At 45.3% G+C, this 7,500-nt stretch overlaps 7 non-coding genes across 7 annotated transcripts; 4 read left to right on the forward strand and 3 right to left on the reverse strand.

Annotated features, from left to right (window-relative positions):
- The first annotated feature begins 902 nt into the window (after positions 1 to 902).
- Positions 903 to 1,009, forward strand: LOC147705071 (U6 spliceosomal RNA). Its single transcript, XR_015298425.1, has one exon. It is a non-coding gene; the product is annotated as a U6 spliceosomal RNA (small nuclear RNA).
- A 1,020-nt stretch (positions 1,010 to 2,029) lies between these two features.
- Positions 2,030 to 2,102, reverse strand: TRNAR-ACG (transfer RNA arginine (anticodon ACG)). Its single transcript has one exon. It is a non-coding gene; the product is annotated as a tRNA-Arg (tRNA).
- A 722-nt stretch (positions 2,103 to 2,824) lies between these two features.
- LOC147705073 (U6 spliceosomal RNA) lies at positions 2,825 to 2,931 on the forward strand. The gene has a single exon (XR_015298447.1). It is a non-coding gene; the product is annotated as a U6 spliceosomal RNA (small nuclear RNA).
- A 1,012-nt stretch (positions 2,932 to 3,943) lies between these two features.
- Positions 3,944 to 4,016, reverse strand: TRNAR-ACG (transfer RNA arginine (anticodon ACG)). Its single transcript has one exon. It is a non-coding gene; the product is annotated as a tRNA-Arg (tRNA).
- A 720-nt stretch (positions 4,017 to 4,736) lies between these two features.
- Positions 4,737 to 4,843, forward strand: LOC147705075 (U6 spliceosomal RNA). Its single transcript, XR_015297930.1, has one exon. It is a non-coding gene; the product is annotated as a U6 spliceosomal RNA (small nuclear RNA).
- Positions 4,844 to 5,855: 1,012 nt separating this feature from the next.
- Positions 5,856 to 5,928, reverse strand: TRNAR-ACG (transfer RNA arginine (anticodon ACG)). The gene has a single exon. It is a non-coding gene; the product is annotated as a tRNA-Arg (tRNA).
- Positions 5,929 to 6,650: 722 nt separating this feature from the next.
- LOC147705077 (U6 spliceosomal RNA) lies at positions 6,651 to 6,757 on the forward strand. Its single transcript, XR_015298426.1, has one exon. It is a non-coding gene; the product is annotated as a U6 spliceosomal RNA (small nuclear RNA).
- Positions 6,758 to 7,500: the final 743 nt, after the last annotated feature.

The following is a 7,500-nucleotide window of genomic DNA, read 5'->3' on the forward strand; positions in this document are numbered from 1 at the left end:
AACAACTGCTGGATGAGTCCTGCTGGAGAATATTGAACCTACAACAAGTCTGAGGTAAATAAGAATTCCACAGAAATATAATCAAACAGGGACCTACAACCCTTCCGAGCCAGATAGGAGTCGAACCTACAATCTTCTGATCCGTAGTCAGACACGTTATCCATTGCGCCACTGGCCCTATGTAGACTTATGCATCCTTTTGTCCTTAAGTGGGCTAGAAAGTGTGTGTGTGTGTGTGTGTGTGTGTGTGAAGGCACAAGGAAACCCATCTGACCTCCTGGAAGTCTGTTCTGTGAGGTTTTCCCAAGTTTTACAAAGGACTTTAGGAGAAGGAAGCACCTAAAAGCTAGGCGAAATGGTCCTAGATCCAAGGAAATCTTTTAGATCAGGCTCAGTTTCTTAAATAGTTTGCATTAACATAATCAGTTCCAGGTCTGTGTGGGGCTGAGCTTGAGAACTCCTTAGTAAGTAGGCGTTTACAACAATAAGGGGTTTAATATTACAACACAGGCGAACATTCAGACACATTATCATAAGCTCACCTTGTCCAGGGACCCAAGCATGCTGCCTTTCCACTCTCAGAGCCCTTCACCTAACCTACTGTGCAGCTGTTTCACCTTTAATATCACTGTTCCACAGGCAGCGTGACGTCACAATGCTCCTTGTCTGTAGCCCGAACCAGGAGCCTTTGCAAACCTGGTATAATCTACATACTTACGGTGTGTTTAGTCTTGGACCACAAATGCAGTGAAGAATAATGGATTGCTACTCTTCATACATTTTTGACCATTGGCTCAGATTTGAATGCGTACTGGCCATCTGAGCATCTCTGCCAGGCCACCCTATGTCTAGAGACTGTAGATTTAGAGAGTTTATAAACATTGTCAGTTCATCAATAAAGTGTGCTCGCTTCGGCAGCACATATACTAAAATTGGAACGATACAGAGAAGATTAGCATGGCCCTGGCGCAAGGATGACACGCAAATTCGTGAAGCGTTCCATATTTTTAACAGCTTTTAGGAGAGAAATCTTTTTTGTTTTCAAGACTAATTGAAAAAATAAAGCAGGTCCCAGTGCTGTCCCCATGATATGTATTTTTCAATTAGTCTCTCCTCAACATTTTTAATGTATTTGCTTTGCAGTAAAGAAGGTGCGCTCTATGTTCAGCTGCATTTAGCAAGGAAGCCTGCAGGACTTCTGGGACTTTTCTTTCTCTTTTTTAGCCTCACTGTCATTATTCTTCACCACCCCCAAATCTATACTGCTGCAGTGTTGTGTTGCTTCGTGGGAAGCAGGACAAAGAGAAGGGCAGGGCCTATGCAAATGAAGGCCTCAGGGATGTCTGGGAGTGCCTTTTTAGCAGTATTGTTAAAGTCCACCTTGCAACCGGATTGGTCGGGTAGGCTGAAAAACACCATGCCAGATTGGGCACCAGGTCTCTAGGCGCTTGGAGGACATATTGGGTCTACATCCCTCAGTTTCTGAGGTCCAAGAAATGTTCACCCTCTACCCTAATAGAGAGGTCTTGGCCGATCGTGGCCGATTGTGGCTGAGAGGGGAAGAAGGTAGCAGTGCAAGATGCTTATGGTCCTTCTCTAATAATGGACCAACTTTCTCTCTCTCCTTACCTGTGGTTCTGCCTGGCTACTGGGGCTACCAGTTGTAAGCCTGCAGCCCACAGGGAGTTGGTTTGTTCCTCTCACACATGTAAATGGGTAAGCATTCAAGTGCACACACCTGCCTACGTCCACAGACCCTCGCGCACACACACTTTTGTCAACAAGCTTTTTCGCAATTAAGAGTATCAGGGACCCATGTTGAAATACAAAAGCAGCACACCACGTGACGGCCATCACATAGAGTCCAGCAGCAAATGGGAAACGTTTAACTAGCTGTGGTCCTATTACTTGCGCTCTACCGTGGAACAACTGCTGGATGAGTCCTGCTGGAGAATATTGAACCTACAACAAGTCTGAGGTAAATAAGAATTCCACAGGAATATAATCAAACAGGGACCTACAACCCTTCCGAGCCAGATAGGAGTCGAACCTACAATCTTCTGATCCGTAGTCAGACGCGTTATCCATTGCGCCACTGGCCCTATGTAGACTTATGCATCCTTTTGTCCTTAAGTGGTCTAGAAAGTGTGTGTGTGTGTGTGTGTGTGTGTGAAGGCACAAGGAAACCCATCTGACCTCCTGGAAGTCTGTTCTGTGAGGTTTTCCCAAGTTTTACAAAGGACTTTAGGAGAAGGAAGCACCTAAAAGCTAGGCGAAATGGTCCTAGATCCAAGGAAATCTTTTAGATCAGGCTCAGTTTCTTAAATAGTTTGCATTAACATAATCAGTTCCAGGTCTGTGTGGGGCTGAGCTTGAGAACTCCTTAGTAAGTAGGCGTTTACAACAATAAGGGATTTAATATTACAACACAGGCGAACATTCAGACACATTATCATAAGCTCACCTTGTCCAGGGACCCAAGCATGCTGCCTTTCCACTCTCAGAGCCCTTCACCTAACCTACTGTGCAGCTGTTTCACCTTTAATATCACTGTTCCACAGGCAGCGTGACGTCACAATGCTCCTTGTCTGTAGCCCGAACCAGGAGCCTTTGCAAACCTGGTATAATCTACATACTTACGGTGTGTTTAGTCTTGGACCACAAATGCAGTGAAGAATAATGGATTGCTACTCTTCATACATTTTTGACCATTGGCTCAGATTTGAATCCGTACTGGCCATCTGAGCATCTCTGCCAGGCCACCCTATGTCTAGAGACTGTAGATTTAGAGAGTTTATAAACATTGTCAGTTCATTAATAAAGTGTGCTCGCTTCAGCAGCACATATACTAAAATTGGAACGATACAGAGAAGATTAGCATGGCCCTGGCGCAAGGATGACACGCAAATTCGTGAAGCGTTCCATATTTTTAACAGCTTTTAGGAGAGAAATCTTTTTTGTTTTCAAGACTAATTGAAAAAATAAAGCAGGTCCCAGTGCTGTCCCCGTGATATGTATTTTTCAATTAGTCTCTCCTCAACATTTTTAATGTATTTGCTTTGCAGTAAAGAAGGTGCGCTCTATGTTCAGCTGCATTTAGCAAGGAAGCCTGCAGGACTTCTGGGACTTTTCTTTCTCTTTTTTAGCCTCACTGTCATTATTCTTCACCACCCCCAAATCTATACTGCTGCAGTGTTGTGTTGCTTCGTGGGAAGCAGGACAAAGAGAAGGGCAGGGCCTATGCAAATGAAGGCCTCAGGGATGTCTGGGAGTGCCTTTTTAGCAGTATTGTTAAAGTCCACCTTGCAACCGGATTGGTCGGGTAGGCTGAAAAACACCATGCCAGATTGGGCACCAGGTCTCTAGGCGCTTCGAGGACATATTGGGTCTACATCCCTCAGTTTCTGAGGTCCAAGAAATGTTCACCCTCTACCCTAATAAAGAGGTCTTCGCCGATCGTGGCTGAGAGGGGAAGAAGGTAGCAGTGCAAGATGCTTATGGGCCTTCTCTAATAATGGACCAACTTTCTCTCTCTCTCCTTACCTGTGGTTCTGCCTGGCTACTGGGGCTACCAGTTGTAAGCCTGCAGCCCACAGGGAGTTGGTTTGTTCCTCTCACACATGTAAATGGGTAAGCATTCAAGTGCACACACCTGCCTACGTCCACAGACCCTCGCGCACACACACTTTTGTCAACAAGCTTTTTCGCAATTAAGAGTATCAGGGACCAATGTTGAAATACAAAAGCAGCACACCACGTGACGGCCATCACATAGAGTCCAGCAGCAAATGGGAAACGTTTAACTAGCTGTGGTCCTATTACTTGCGCTCTACCGTGGAACAACTGCTGGATGAGTCCTGCTGGAGAATATTGAACCTACAACAAGTCTGAGGTAAATAAGAATTCCACAGGAATATAATCAAACAGGGACCTACAACCCTTCCGAGCCAGATAGGAGTCGAACCTACAATCTTCTGATCCGTAGTCAGACGCGTTATCCATTGCGCCACTGGCCCTATGTAGACTTATGCATCCTTTTGTCCTTAAGTGGGCTAGAAAGTGTGTGTGTGTGTGTGTGTGTGTGAAGGCACAAGGAACCCCATCTGACCTCCTGGAAGTCTGTTCTGTGAGGTTTTCCCAAGTTTTACAAAGGACTTTAGGAGAAGGAAGCACCTAAAAGCTAGGCGAAATGGTCCTAGATCCAAGGAAATCTTTTAGATCAGGCTCAGTTTCTTAAATAGTTTGCATTAACATAATCAGTTCCAGGTCTGTGTAGGGCTGAGCTTGAGAACTCCTTAGTAAGTAGGCGTTTACAACAATAAGGGGTTTAATATTACAACACAGGCGAACATTCAGACACATTATCATAAGCTCACCTTGTCCAGGGACCCAAGCATGCTGCCTTTCCACTCTCAGAGCCCTTCACCTAACCTACTGTGCAGCTGTTTCACCTTTAATATCACTGTTCCACAGGCAGCGTGACGTCACAATGCTCCTTGTCTGTAGCCCGAACCAGGAGCCTTTGCAAACCTGGTATAATCTACATACTTATGGTGTGTTTAGTCTTGGACCACAAATGCAGTGAAGAATAATGGATTGCTACTCTTCATACATTTTTGACCATTGGCTCAGATTTGAATGCGTACTGGCCATCTGAGCATCTCTGCCAGGCCACCCTATGTCTAGAGACTGTAGATTTAGAGAGTTTATAAACATTGTCAGTTCATCAATAAAGTGTGCTCGCTTCGGCAGCACATATACTAAAATTGGAACGATACAGAGAAGATTAGCATGGCCCCTGCGCAAGGATGACACGCAAATTCGTGAAGCGTTCCATATTTTTAACAGCTTTTAGGAGAGAAATCTTTTTTGTTTTCAAGACTAATTGAAAAAATAAAGCAGGTCCCAGTGCTGTCCCCGTGATATGTATTTTTCAATTAGTCTCTCCTCAACATTTTTAATGTCTTTGCTTTGCAGTAAAGAAGGTGCGCTCTATGTTCAGCTGCATTTAGCAAGGAAGCCTGCAGGACTTCTGGGACTTTTCTTTCTCTTTTTTAGCCTCACTGTCATTATTCTTCACCACCCCCAAATCTATACTGCTGCAGTGTTGTGTTGCTTCGTGGGAAGCAGGACAAAGAGAAGGGCAGGGCCTATGCAAATGAAGGCCTCAGGGATGTCTGGGAGTGCCTTTTTAGCAGTATTGTTAAAGTCCACCTTGCAACCGGATTGGTCGGGTAAGCTGAAAAACACCATGCCAGATTGGGCACCAGGTCTCTAGGCGCTTGGAGGACATATTGGGTCTACATCCCTCAGTTTCTGAGGTCCAAGAAATGTTCACCCTCTACCCTAATAGAGAGGTCTTGGCCGATCGTGGCTGAGAGGGGAAGAAGGTAGCAGTGCAAGATGCTTATGGGCCTTCTCTAATAATGGACCAACTTTCTCTCTCTCTCCTTACCTGTGGTTCTGCCTGGCTACTGGGGCTACCAGTTGTAAGCCTGCAGCCCACAGGGAGTTGGTTTGTTCCTCTCACACATGTAAATGGGTAAGCATTCAAGTGCACACACCTGCCTACGTCCACAGACCCTCGCGCACACACACTTTTGTCAACAAGCTTTTTCGCAATTAAGAGTATCAGGGACCCATGTTGAAATACAAAAGCAGCACACCACGTGACGGCCATCACATAGAGTCCAGCAGCAAATGGGAAACGTTTAACTAGCTGTGGTCCTATTACTTGCGCTCTACCGTGGAACAACTGCTGGATGAGTCCTGCTGGAGAATATTGAACCTACAACAAGTCTGAGGTAAATAAGAATTCCACAGAAATATAATCAAACAGGGACCTACAACCCTTCCGAGCCAGATAGGAGTCGAACCTACAATCTTCTGATCCGTAGTCAGACGCGTTATCCATTGCGCCACTGGCCCTATGTAGACTTATGCATCCTTTTGTCCTTAAGTGGGCTAGAAAGTGTGTGTGTGTGTGTGTGTGTGTGTGAAGGCACAAGGAAACCCATCTGACCTCCTGGAAGTCTGTTCTGTGAGGTTTTCCCAAGTTTTACAAAGGACTTTAGGAGAAGGAAGCACCTAAAAGCTAGGCGAAATGGTCCTAGATCCAAGGAAATCTTTTAGATCAGGCTCAGTTTCTTAAATAGTTTGCATTAACATAATCAGTTCCAGGTCTGTGTGGGGCTGAGCTTGAGAACTCCTTAGTAAGTAGGCGTTTACAACAATAAGGGTTTTAATATTACAACACAGGCGAACATTCAGACACATTATCATAAGCTCACCTTGTCCAGGGACCCAAGCATGCTGCCTTTCCACTCTCAGAGCCCTTCACCTAACCTACTGTGCAGCTGTTTCACCTTTAATATCACTGTTCCACAGGCAGCGTGACGTCACAATGCTCCTTGTCTGTAGCCCGAACCAGGAGCCTTTGCAAACCTGGTATAATCTACATACTTACGGTGTGTTTAGTCTTGGACCACAAATGCAGTGAAGAATAATGGATTGCTACTCTTCATACATTTTTGACCATTGGCTCAGATTTGAATGCGTACTGGCCATCTGAGCATCTCTGCCAGGCCACCCTATGTCTAGAGACTGTAGATTTAGAGAGTTTATAAACATTGTCAGTTCATCAATAAAGTGTGCTCGCTTCGGCAGCACATATACTAAAATTGGAACGATACAGAGAAGATTAGCATGGCCCTGGCGCAAGGATGACACGCAAATTCGTGAAGCGTTCCATATTTTTAACAGCTTTTAGGAGAGAAATCTTTTTTGTTTTCAAGACTAATTGAAAAAATAAAGCAGGTCCCAGTGCTGTCCCCATGATATGTATTTTTCAATTAGTCTCTCCTCAACATTTTTAATGTATTTGCTTTGCAGTAAAGAAGGTGCGCTCTATGTTCAGCTGCATTTAGCAAGGAAGCCTGCAGGACTTCTGGGACTTTTCTTTCTCTTTTTTAGCCTCACTGTCATTATTCTTCACCACCCCCAAATCTATACTGCTGCAGTGTTGTGTTGCTTCGTGGGAAGCAGGACAAAGAGAAGGGCAGGGCCTATGCAAATGAAGGCCTCAGGGATGTCTGGGAGTGCCTTTTTAGCAGTATTGTTAAAGTCCACCTTGCAACCGGATTGGTCGGGTAGGCTGAAAAACACCATGCCAGATTGGGCACCAGGTCTCTAGGCGCTTGGAGGACATATTGGGTCTACATCCCTCAGTTTCTGAGGTCCAAGAAATGTTCACCCTCTACCCTAATAAAGAGGTCTTGGCCGATCGTGGCTGAGAGGGGAAGAAGGTAGCAGTGCAAGATGCTTATGGGCCTTCTCTAATAATGGACCAACTTTCTCTCTCTCTCCTTACCTGTGGTTCTGCCTGGCTACTGGGGCTACCAGTTGTAAGTCTGCAGCCCACAGGGAGTTGGTTTGTTCCTCTCACACATGTAAATGGGTAAGCATTCAAGTGCACACACCTGCCTACGTCCACAGACCCTC

This window comes from Lissotriton vulgaris, chromosome 7 (genome assembly GCF_964263255.1).
Source record: "Lissotriton vulgaris chromosome 7, aLisVul1.2, whole genome shotgun sequence".
Lineage (NCBI taxonomy): Eukaryota > Metazoa > Chordata > Amphibia > Caudata > Salamandridae > Lissotriton > Lissotriton vulgaris.